Source organism: Mesoplodon densirostris, chromosome 8, assembly GCF_025265405.1.
Source record: "Mesoplodon densirostris isolate mMesDen1 chromosome 8, mMesDen1 primary haplotype, whole genome shotgun sequence".
Lineage (NCBI taxonomy): Eukaryota > Metazoa > Chordata > Mammalia > Artiodactyla > Ziphiidae > Mesoplodon > Mesoplodon densirostris.
In genome coordinates, this window is record NC_082668.1 from 68627440 (window position 1) to 68640846 (window position 13407).

Here is a 13407-nt window from a genome sequence, read left to right on the forward strand (position 1 = left end):
CCTGCTCCAGCAATGCAGCAGGCATCTCTTCTGTTTGGATGGATCATGCCTTCATTGTTAAACATGAATATATTCCCATCCTGCAACTGGGGGTAGGATCAGTTCCATTGTATTAGTTTCCTAGGGCTGCCATAACAAAGTACCAGAAACTGGGTGACTTAAGACAACAAAAATTTGTTCTCTTATCATCCTGAAGGCTGGAAGTCCAAAATCAAGGTGTTTGCTGAGCCATGCTCTCTCCAAAGACTCTAAGAAAGAATCCCTCCTTGCTTCTTCTAGCTTCTGGTGGTTGCTGGCAGTCCTTGGTGTTCCATGGTTTGTGGCAGCATAACTCCAATCTCTGCCTCTGTCTTCGAATGGTGATTTTCTATGGGTCTGTGTCTAAATTTCCCTCTTCTTATGACACCAATTACTGGATTAGGGACCACCCTAATCCAGCATGACCTCATCTTAACTTGATTATATCTGCAAAGATCCTATTTCCACATAAGTCACATTCTATATGTTCCAGGTGGACATGAATCTGGGGGGACACTATTCAACCCAGCACCCCCCCACCAAGTGGGATGACTGCTCTGTGATGGGAAAGCATTAAAGTGATATTGGGGAAGTTGCCACAGTGTCCACTCTAGATGCTGGACCCTCTGGGCCTTAGCTCTCTTCAGGTACCTGGTTATAGTCTACAGCAGTATAGTTGACCTGGCATTTCAGACTTTATTTGTACTTTCTGAGCTGGCTCTTATACTGCCTAATCTCATTTTCAACTCTAAGGCCTAAGTCCATGGACTTCAAAAATTCATGTGGAGTAGGGGTCTGGCAGAGTCCTTAAGTCCACATTGCCAGTCCAAGCATTATCAATAGAGTGAATAAACAATATATCTCACTTATGTTTTCAAATGCTTGTAGCTGTGATTAATTTTTTAAAATTCACTTAAAATCTTCCTGTATTTATAATACCTCTTTGTCATTATGTATGTTCTCTATCAACAGATAATAAATGCAACTACTATTGTACTTTAGCACACAGGCCTTTATTAGAAGGACCATGAGTAAATTGGGATACGTCTGACTGCTGTCACAAAGGCCAAGAAACAATAGCTCAAACAAATAGACATTGATTTCTTTCTCTTGTAAGAGCTAGAGCATAAGCAGTCCAGGGCTTATATAGCAGCTCTGTGGTCTTGAGGACCTAGACACTTACTACTTTGTTCTACCATTCTCAAGTCATGGCTTTCATCCCTGGTCTAAGATGGCTTTTGCAGCTCTCACCAGTGTGGCTGCATTCTGCTCACATACCATTTTTCGGACTCTAAAACATATGGCCAAAACGTAGCAGCAAGAGTGACTGGGAAATATGGTCTTTATCTGAGCAGGCTTGTGCTCAGCTAAATGTTGAGAGTTCTATTACTAAAGAAAGAAGGAGAAAATCAACATTAGGGAACAGTTAGCAGTCCTTGACAAAAAATACATGCATTTAGGAGAAAGTAATGGATATTTACAAATGATTGGCATATTCCTAATAGATTATGATGTTTGTTCTAAGATAATTTTCAATATAACTTTACACATCCTGAATATTATAATTTTCTGACATGTTTTCTGTAGACTCTACCTCATCTTACTGACTCTACTTATATAATTGAACTAAATATGTTCACGAGGTGTCTGTAGTGAGAAAGTTTTAGAGTCATAAAGAGAATGGTTGCAAATATCGAGGTTAACAGGAAACAGTATATGGAAGGAGAAAAATTACAATTTAGAGAGTGACTATTTTGCTAGAATGAGAATTTTAACTATCTCTAGTGACAAGTTATCCAATTACAAATCTTCCTCAGCTTACAATGGGGTTATGTCCCAATAAACCCATCATATGTTGAAAATATCATAAATCGAAAATGCATTAATACACCTACTGATCATCATAACTTAGCCTACCCTAACTTAAACGTGGTCAGAACACTTGCATTAGCCTACAGTTCAGCAAAATCATCTAACACAAAGCCTATTTTATAATTAAGTGTTGAATATCTCATGTAATTTATTGAACACTATACTGAAAGTGAAAAAATGGTTCTATGGGTACCGAATGGTCATAAGTGTATCAGTTGTTTCCCCTCTTGATTGTGTGGCTGACTGGGAGCAACAGCTAACTGCCCAGCATCAGGAGGGAAGATCATACCATATATCCCTAGCCTGGGAAAAGATCAAAATTCAAAATTTGAAGTATAGTTTCTACTGAATGCATGTCTTTCTCACCATCGTAAAAGTAGAAAAATTCTAAGTCAAACAATTGTAAGTTGAGGACCATCTGTACAACTAATAAGAAGAAAAGTTTGAAAACAAACTACACAGTGCCATAGCCAAGTGAGACTTTGTATAGCTTAAACCTCGTACCCAGCTTAGAAGCAGACTCTTCTCATATGGGAAGAGGCATGTCAAGGCCTTTATAAATACTGAATAACAAATATAAGCAGAGCTTTATCAAAACAAAATAATCAAATAGGACAATGATGCCAAATAAAGGAAGAAAGGGGAAAATAAGGTGAGCTTTTTTAAAAAGAATTAACATTGAAGGAGTGGGAATATATCATTCCATTCATGATTATTCAAAGTTCTTAATGGTGCCAAAATTCTCATAATCCTCTGACTTTTCCCAGAACCTTATTATAAACTTTCTTATGGAGATAAGTGTACTGGGTGGTTTCATTTTGTCTCTCCATCCACTCTCCATCCTTCCTGACCTGATCTGTGCCCCAGGAGGCTGACTTGTATGGACCACATCACTAGATTTGCTTGCCCTCTGGTTTCCCGCTGCATCCTGCCAATGAGAGGTTCCAACAGGACATCAGGAAATGGAAGGATGGTGAGGTTGAGTATTTATTCTTCTGCTTCCCTCCATGCCAGACTGCAGGTTAGCAGTGCCTGCGTTCCTCTGCTGAAGGCCACAGCTACTGTCAGCTGATCCTCTCCTGCAGCTGCAGCACAGCTGCCTTCCCTGCTCCCTGGGCCTATAGAAGGTCTAGCCAGGCCCCTCTTGCCAGTTCAACTCTACCTACACCTTTACAGATAGTTCATTCATTAAATTCTCCTCAACTGCTCCTTCCAAGTGAGCCATCTGTTTCAGGGATACTGAGTGATAAAATAAGGAAGAAATGACTCACTCACTGAAAAACTAGTCCTACTAATCCAGTGGATAATAGGCCATTCTCAATTTTGAAATTCTCTCCTTTCTACAAATTCATATTCTCTTTAGAAACCTGCACCAAGACTTGTCTCTAACATAAACCATTTCTAAACCAGCTGCATGGTTCTACTTCCTAGAAACACTGGCCATCACTTTCCAGTCCTGTTCATTACCCCACTTTTCTACTTTTGGTATATTTATAAGCCATTTCTAAATTTACTGATGCTTGCTGTAGACTTTTTTTTTTTTAGGGGTTTTAGTATCTCCAGTGTGGAGATGACTTTTTAAAATCTACTTTCTGTACAAATTCCCTGACCATTTCTAGTATTATATGCTTCTTAAGCAAGAGATATGCAATGTTTGTTATTCCAGGAAGCCAATACCTCACTCTCTTAGGGTTTGAATTGGGAAGCAAGGTGGAATATAGATAATTTTCCTCAAAATATATTCCCCTACACTTTCACTACAAGCAACATATTTACAAATCAGATAGTTCCTCCTTATCTCCAGCACCTCTTAATGCTAGAGGGGCCCAGGACTTCATCTCTTGTCTACATACACTCTTCCCCTGGTAGCTCTCATCTAGTCCCATGACTTTATAGGCCAAGTGAACATTTCTACTTCTAAGCCTAATAGGCGTTTTAATCTTAAATTTTTCCAATCCAAACTTCTGATCTCCATATTTACCTCCATTCCAAATGTGTTAATGTTGCAGTTTTTCCCTCTCAGTGACTAGCAACTCCAATTTCCTGGGCCAAAAATTTTGGAGTCACCTTTTACTTATCCTTTTTTCGCCACTCCCTACAATAATCCTTCAAGAAGTCATATCAACCCTATATGCAAAAATACATCCAGTTTCTAATTACTTCTCACTGCCTCCTCTGCTACCTACCACTCTGGTCCAGGCCCCTGCAATTCACTGTAACAGCCTCCTCACTGGTCTCCCCTGCCTCTGCCTTAGTCCTTCTAATAGTCTTTTCTCAACAGAGCAGCCTGAGTGCTTTCTTTTAAAATCTTAGATCATGTCGTTTTTCTGTTCAAACCTCTCTACTGGATCCACTTTCACTCAGAGTGACACCAAAAGTCCTTATATATAGCCTAGAAGGTTCCTCATGATATAGCCTCTGCTATCTGACCACATCTCCTACTTCACTCTAGACACACTGACCTCCTTGCTTCAGGATAATGTACCTACCATCCCCTTATGGACCTTAAACAATAGACCGCCGGTTATTTCTCCAGCAAAAATGGGTTTATTCAGGATCAACAAAGAATAGCAATTCAGGGTCTGCAACTGTGGTGAGCCACATGCAAGTCCCCCCAAGAAGGAGAGAAGAATTCTTTTATAGGAGGGAAAAGGAAGTTGGGAGGGCTATAGTAACAAAGAATCCATTGGAGGAATTGAGATTTTGAAGTTATAGTGGCTTTTCATTGAATGAGTTGTGACAGTCTTTCCTTGGCTGAGCTCTTGCCAGGCAAAAGGAAGTTTTCCTCTTCCTGTTGGGCTCTGCTATCATGGTAGGGCATGAGAGCACCCCCTTGACATTTAAAATAGAAAACTGTGTTTTAATTGAGCTTACTGTTTATTAACTTTTACACCCTCTTCCCCTAGGTAGATACACAGCTTACTCTCTAACCTCCTTTAAGTCTCCACTCAAGCATTACCTGCTCAGGGCATAAGCCCCTTTCCAATGTAGTTATCATCATTTGACATATATTTTGCATGTTTATTTTGTTTATTGTCTGTCTTCCCCATAAGAATGCAAAATCTTATATAAATTTAATATTTGTTAAATATTCACCACATATTCCCACCTCTTAAACCTGTGCCTGGCATAAAGACAGTGTACAACAAATATTTGATGAATGAATGAAGGTATATATACATATATTTATTTTTTAAACATAAATCCTTTCACAAAAATAAATAAGCATTAGAATACCTCAAATAAATTTTTAAAAATCTCATGTGTACAGAGTGTTACTCATGTGTTAGGCTCTGGGTAGTACTTTACAAGTGTGATGTCAGTGAATTTTCATAGCAGATCCTATGTGCAATCACATAAGACCTGTGGTCTTATTATAATAAGACCAATTCTTATTACAACCAACTTACATGTGAGATGTAATATAACTAGTTTAAGAAGTGAAAAATCAGTACATGGGGAATACAGGTTCAGACCCTGACATGTCTGACTCCAGAGGCCATTCTCTTCCTAATATGTCTAAAACATGCCTCTTTAAACTTAGAAAGAAAGTTACCACCAGCAACAGCAACAAAAAAGATTAAACCAAACCTTAATTTTAAAAGGGGCAACTAAATGCCTGACTAGGATTCCAAGCGTGTGAAAATTATAAATCCCAGCTTTTCAAAGGAAAAACACCGAGTAGGTCAGGCAAAAGGCTGACCAGAGATTAGAAAGGCAGAACTGCACACTCAAACAAATGAAGAGATTGCAGTTAGAGAAACTTCTCTGAAAACTCCATCTTCACTTCCCTGTTGTGGTCATTACTGAAGCAGCAACAGCCAAAATGAAGTTCAATCCCTTTGTGACTTGTGACCAGAGCAAGAACCATAAAAAAGCATTTCAACTCACTTTCCCACTTTCGCAGGAAGAGTATGTCTTTCCCTCTTTCCAAAGAGCTGAGACAGAAGTACAATGTCCAACCCATGTCCATCTGAAAGGATGATGACGTTCAGGTTGTGTGAGGACACTACAAAGGTCAGCAAATTGGCAAAGCAGTTCAAGTTTACAGGAAGAAATGTATCATCTACACTGGACGTGTGCAGCAGGAGAAGCCAGTGGCACAACTGTCCATGTGGTCATTCAACCCAGCAAGGTGATTATCACCAGGCTAAAAGTAAACAAAGGTTGCAAAAAGATCTCTGGATGAAAAGCTAAATCTTGCCAAGTAGGAGAGGAAAAGGGCCTAAGAAGGGAAGAAACAATTGAGAAGATGTGGGAATAAAGTAATTTATATACAACCTTCATTAATACCTGCTAAAATGAAAGAAAAAAAAAAAAACCCAACTCCCTAACCCTACCAGTTGCCCCATACTCCCACTGTGCAAAAGGATGAGAAATTGTTTCAAGTTCTTGCTTGTTGATTTGCTATCAGTTTGGGCCAGAAGACTGAGATAATCAAAGACTTCCAGGAATAAAATTAGGGACCTTTTTATTAAACTGTTCTCTTATTTTGGTCTATCATAAAATAGTAGAGAAGGCCTTCCTTTGCCCTTCTGCTGGCCATGTGAAGAAACATGGGCTTGGTTCTACCTCTGCTTTCTCCAAGTCTTCTTCTTTTCTCTGAAACATGCACTATGTTTGAAAACCACTATGTTTTAAAAATAATCCAGAAAAAGACAAAGAGAGAGTAAAAGTCATAGCACACCCCAGAGACAAGGAAATGTTCTTGAGAAGCATTTGCACATAGGTACCTGAAACTTTTCAAAACCACATCAATAAAAGAAAAGGTTACATGAATGACTTTTGAATATTGAAACTTAAGTATATTAGCAAATCAAAAGGCCTGTGAAATAAGTGAAAACATTTTCTAACATCCCGTATAGTCTCTACATAAACAGATTCTAAAGGGACATTTATATAAGTAATTCACACTTGAAACCAAAAGAAGCCCCCTATTTTTTCTTTTTAACATATTTATTGAAGTATAATTGCTTTACAATGGTGTGTTAGTTTCTGCTTTATAACAAAGTGAGTCAGTTATACATATACATATGTTCCCATATCTCTTCCCTCTTGCGTCTCTCTCCCTCCCACCCTCCCTATCCCACCCCTCTAGGTGGTCACAAAGCACCGAGCTGATCTCCCTGTGCTATGCGGCTCTTCCCACTAGCTATCTACTTTACGTTTGGTAGTGTATATATGTCCATGCCACTCTCTCACTTTGTCACAGCTTACCCTTCCCCCTCCCCATATCCTCAGGTCCATTCTCTAGTAGGTCTGTGTCTTTATTCCCGTCTTACCCCTAGGTTCTTCATGACTTTTTTTTTCCTTAGATTCCATATATATGTGTTAGCATACAGTATTTGTTTTTCTCTTTCTGACTTACTTCACTCTGTATGACAGACTCTAGGTCCATCCACCTCACTACAAATAACTCAATTTCATTTCTTTTTATGGCTGTGTAATATTCCATTGTATATATGTGCCACATCTTCTTTATCCATTCATACGATGATGGACACTTAGGTTGTTTCCATCTCCTGGCTATTGTAAATAGAGCTGCAATGAACATTTTGGTACATGACTCTTCTTGAATTATGGTTTTCTCAGGGTATATGCCCAGTAGTGGGATTGCTGGGTCATATGGTAGTTCTATTTGTAGTTTTTAAGGAACCTCCATACTGTTCTCCATAGTGGCTGTACCAATTCATATTCCCACCAGCAGTGCAGGAGTGTTCCCTTTTCTCCACACCCTCTCCAGCATTTATTGTTTCTAGATTTTTTGATGATGGCCATTCTGACCGGTGTGAGATGATATCTCATTGTAGTTTTTTTTTTTTTTTTTTTTGCGGTATGCGGGCCTCTCACTGTTGTGGCCTCTCCCGTTGCGGAGCACAGGCTCCGGATGCGCAGGCCCAGCGGCCATGGCTCACGGGCCCAGCCGCTCCACGGCATATGGGATCCTCCCAGACCGGGGCACGAACCCGTATCCCCTGCATCGGCAGGCGGACTCTTAACCACTGCGCCACCAGGGAGGCCCCTCATTGTAGTTTTGATTTGCATGATGAGAGTATTCCAAGTGCCAGCATCTCTCAGTGCACACAGAATAGTGACTTAAGATGTCAGTTCTTCATGTTATTTGTTCTGAAGTTTCACTGGTTTTATTTTAGAAGTAGTGTCTCAGAGAAAACTGAAATTTATATAAAACTTATTTAGAATTTTAAAAGCATTTTATATCTTGGCTTTATTTTTAGAGAATTTTGTAGATGAGAGGTAAAATATTGAGATTCAACCAAAGCAGAAACAAGCCAATAAAGTTGAATTTACTAGACCAAATCAGGATTTCAGTACCAACAGGTAAAAATCTACACATTCACAGTCTTTGGTTCCTCTATTGCACATCTTTTATATTCATTGGCATACAGCCCAGTATGATATGATTGTGTATATTTTTTCTAATATGGACAACTTGTGATGTACCTCAAATAAGAAGATTCTTCAACACACCAAATTTCATGTTATTATGGCTAGCTCAGTACTAAGACTTGGGTGACAGCTGCAGCTCTCCAGAAACTAGCACTAAAAGGTGCTAATATCCTAGCAAGCACTTTAAGAAGACCTTAGGTTGTATATATCTAATCTAAGGTTGAACATTGTATATACAAAAAAAAAAAGTTGGCAGGAATTCAGCAACCAGAAGTCTGTGTTTCCTAGCAAGAGACAGTTGGATAACTCCTCTAAAAGATAACAAGCTATTACTCAAAAGTCAAACATTTGCTTCTCCATTTACTAGTGAAAATTGCATTCTGTTATCAAATAAAATAAGTGTTATTATTAAAAATTACATGCCCATCACTAAATGGTTGAGTTCACCTACATATTTGGGTTAACATATCAAACAAAGTAAACAGGCTTGGCCACAAAGTCAATGAAAGTCGAATAAAAGGCCAAACTAAACAAATGAGACACCATGCCCTGAAGGTCAACAGAGGATATCATTGTTAGGTGAGGAGGGTTTAGTAACTTCAGCAAGGAGGATTTTCTGTGCCCATCACAAACCAAGCAACTCATTTAAGCTACTTAACCACAAATTCTACTGCAAGACTGATGGACAGTTAGTTGAATACAACTGGATTTTTTTCTTTGCCATATTGTATTAAACTCCATTGAAACTTACATGGATATCCTAGAGATATCTTTGAAATTTTTGGTAATAACAATGGTGGTAACAAATAGGTAGTTTTATATTAGTTAATTTTTCAATACAAGTTATATTTACATGTAACATGTGATGACAATTATGATAACTGAGATTAAGATAATAATGGGAGCTTCCCTGGTGGCACAGTGGTTGAGAGTCTGCCTGCCGATGCAGAAGACGCGAGTTCGTGCCCCGGTCCGGGAAGATCCCACATGCCACGTAGTGGTGGGGCTCGTGAGCCATGGCCGCTGAGCCTGCGTGTCCGGAGCCTGTGCTCCACAACGGGAGAGGCCACAACAGTGAGAGGCCCGCGTACCGCAAAAAACAAAAACAAAAACAAAAAAACAAAAAACAAAACAAAACAAAAAGATAATAATGAATTATTTGTTTGAAAACAATCCTTATTCCAGTAAATTTTTCCTAAAATGATTCTACAGCTTTTGAATACTGGGCATTACCTGATCTGGTCTAGAGTATCAGAGAGTCCATAATATGTCCATATTTGTCATTCTTGAGATTTGTCAGAAGGAACTTCCATGCACTAAACTGAAAAGCACAATTTCTCCTCCTCCACAGCATCCATTAGGATTCATACAGCTAAGTATTATGATTACATACCTAGAAAACTCAAGAGATTCAACCAAAAATCTATTTAGCAAGGTAGTGGGGCACAAAATTAATACACAAAAGACAACAAACGGCATGAATATATAATGGATTCAAGTACTCATTTAAAAAAGAAAAAAGATGAAAGTCGCATTAATAAACTTAATAAGAAATGTTAAAACACTACTGGAAAACATATAAGAAATTTTGTACAAAGGGAAGATGTACCTAGTTGGTAAATACCAAAAAGATGTCAATTCTTTCTGAGTTAATTTATAATTTCAACATGAGCCCAATAAGAAAAATATTGACAGTGGGGTTTTTGGAACAAGGCAAAGTGATCATAAAGTTTATATGGAAAAATAATTAATCAAAAATAGGCAACACAGGGCCTCCCTGGTGGCGCAGTGGTTGAGAGTCCGCCTGCCGATGCAGGGGACGCGGGTTCGTGCCCCGATCCCGGAGGATCCCACATGCCGCGGAGCGGCTGGGCCCGCGAGCCATGGCCGCGGGGCCTGTGTGTCCGGAGCCTGTGCTCCGCAACGGGAGAGGCCACAGCAGTGAGAGGCCCGCGTACAGCAAAAAAAAAAAAAAAAAAAAATAGGCAACACAACTGAGGGGAAAAAGGGGCAATGAGGGCAAATTAGCACTATCAGATATTAAAACATAAAAACCTGGACACTTAAATAGTGTGGTGCTGGTTCATCATTAGATAAAATGACTAATAGAATATTATACAAAGTCCAGAAATAATTCCAAGTGCATACCGCAATTCAATATATGAAAAATATAGCATTTCAAATCAGTGGTGAAGAGGTAAACACCTCAATAAATGATGGCAGACTACCTGTGGAGAAAAGATGTTGGATTCGTACCACATACCATACTCTAGTACAACTAGGATACATTTCAAGTGAATGAAAGATGTTCATACAAAATAGAGCATATAAGTATTAGAAGAAGTCACAGGAAGTTCCTTTTTAGTATTTCAGTGGAGAAGGTCCTTATGACTGAAAATCTAGAATGCATGAAAGAAAATAATAAATTTAATGACATATAAAACTATAAACAAAGTCAAAAGTAAGTTACAAACTGGGAAACTCATTACAGATGAATTCTAATCTCCCTAACATATGAGGAACTACTAGATACCAATAAAAGACCGACCATATAATAGAAAGATAGGCAGAGATATATAATTCAAGTCATAGAAAGAAAATCTAAATGGCCTGTAAACATAAGTAGATGATCAAGTCCACTCGTAAGAAAAGAAATACATATTAAAACTACACTGATATTATCACCTTTCAGATTGGCAATGGTCTAAGAGCTTGATAATACATTTTATTGCTTATAGGAAAACAGGCCCTTTCTTACATTAGGGAGAGTTGAAATTGGTACAACTCTGATGAAAGAAAATTTTGAAGTGTTTATTGAAACTGCATATACCCATTGACTCACAATTGCACTTCTAGGAATTTATCCTACAGATATATTTGCCCACATGTGAAATGACATTATGTGTAACATTATCCAGGCCTGTATTGCTTGAAATAAAAACTAGAAACAACTCACATGCTCATCAATAGGAGAATGGTTAAAAAGTCATTGAACATTTACAGTGTAAAGTACTGCACAGTGACTTTAAAAAAGTGAGGATCTCTCTAGTATTGATCATTAATATGTAGATGTATTGTTAAAAGCAAAAAAAAAAGTAATCGATAAAACAGGATATGTTGTATGCTACTTTTTAAAAAAGATGTATAAAGAAACTCTGCAAGAACATATAAGAAAATAACAACTGATTATGGCACTCTGTGTGTGTGTGTGAGAGCTATGTAAATGGTGGACAGGGTGAGAGCAAAACTTTTCACTTTTTCACTTTGTTCCTTTTTACATATTTTGAAAATTTTGAGCTATGTGAACATATGACATTTTAGGGTACAGGACAGGGAAGGACTGTGCCACCCCAGAGAATCTGTTCCGTTAGGGCCCTAGTCATAAGCAACCATTTGCTGCTGGGGAGAGTGAAAGGTCAGTTAAAACTATCTTCTAGCAACAGTAAACAAATGTGACTACATCAAACTAAAAAACTTTTGCACAGCAAAAGAAACCATCAACAAAACAAAAAGGCAACCTATTGAATGGGAGAAGATAATTGCAAACGATATATCCTATAAGGGATTGATATCCAAAATATATACAGAACTGCTACAGCTCAATATAAAAAAAAAAAACAATTGAAAAATGGGCAGAGGACCTGAATAAACATTTTTCCAAAGAAGACAGACAGATGGTCAACAGGCACATGAAAAGATACTCAGCATTACTAATAATCAGGGAAATACACATGAAACCTACAATGAGATATCACTTCACACCTTCACACTGCACTCATCAGAATGGCTATTATCAAAAAGACAACAAATAACAATTATTGGGGAGGATGTGAAGAAAAGGGAACCCTCATGCACTATTGGTGGGAATGTAAGTTAGTGTGGCCTCTATGGAAAACAGTACTGAGTTGTATTAAAAATATGACTATCATATGATCCAGCAATTCCAGCTCTTGGTATTTATCTGAAGAAAACAAAAACACTAATTCAAAAAGATATGTACTCCCATGTTCATTGCAGCATTGTTTACCATAGCCAAGATATGGAAACAACCTAAGTGTTCACCAGTAGATGAATGGATAAAGAAGATGTGGTATATATACAATGGAATACTACTCAACAGTAAAAAAGAAAGAATTCATGCCATTTGCGATAACTAGGATAGACCTAGAGGGTATTATTCTAGTTGAAGTTAAGTCAGACACAGTAAGACAAATACTGTATAATTTCACTTATATGTGGAATCTAAAAACAAAACAAAAGAACAAAACAGAAACAGACTCATATATACAGAAAAAAACCTATGGTTGCCAGAGGAGAGGGGACAAAGGATGGGTGAAATAGGTCAGAGGGATTAATAGGTACAAACTTCTTGTTATAAAATAAATAAGTTATGGGGATGTAATGTACAGCATAGGGAATATAGTCAATGATATTATAATAACTTTGTACGGTGACAGATGGTTACTAGACTTACGGTGATCATTTCATGATATATAAAAATATGGAATCACTATGTGTATACCTGAAACTAATATAATATTATATGTCAATTATGATTCAATTAAAAAAACCAAAAACCCACCAAATCAATAAGTAAATAAATAAAACTATCTGCTTCATTGCCAGTGGACTCTTTCTACTAAAAAGTACAACGTCAAAGCTACACTTTGGAAAGAGAACTAAGTAGAATACACTTTTTACTTATTTTTGTTCCTTTACCTGAGAGTAAGGGAATTATGCCCAAATAGAATGTGTGCTCCTTTAAATCTTTCTCTTCTTTTTAATCTTTTCTAAACATACCAAAAAAAAAAAAAAAAAAAAAAAAAACAACCCACCAAAATAGACCATTCTGTATTTTCCTTCTCTTAGTCTGCCCAGGCTGCTATAACGAAATGCCACAGACTGGGTAGCTTATAAACAACAGAAATTTATTTCTCATAGTTCTGGAGCCTGGAAGTCCGAGATCAGGGTGCCAGCCTGGCTGATCAAGGGCCCTTTTTGGGTCACAGACTTGACATTGTATCCTCACATGGTGGAAGAGGCTAAGGATATCTCTGGAACCTCTTTTATAAGGATACTAATGCCATTCATGAGGGCTCCACCCTCATG

General features: G+C 38.0%; 1 pseudogene; it reads left to right on the plus strand.

Moving 5' to 3' along the window:
* Positions 1-5716: 5716 nt before the first annotated feature.
* On the plus strand, positions 5717-6154 carry LOC132495248 (large ribosomal subunit protein uL24-like; annotated as a pseudogene).
* Positions 6155-13407: the final 7253 nt, after the last annotated feature.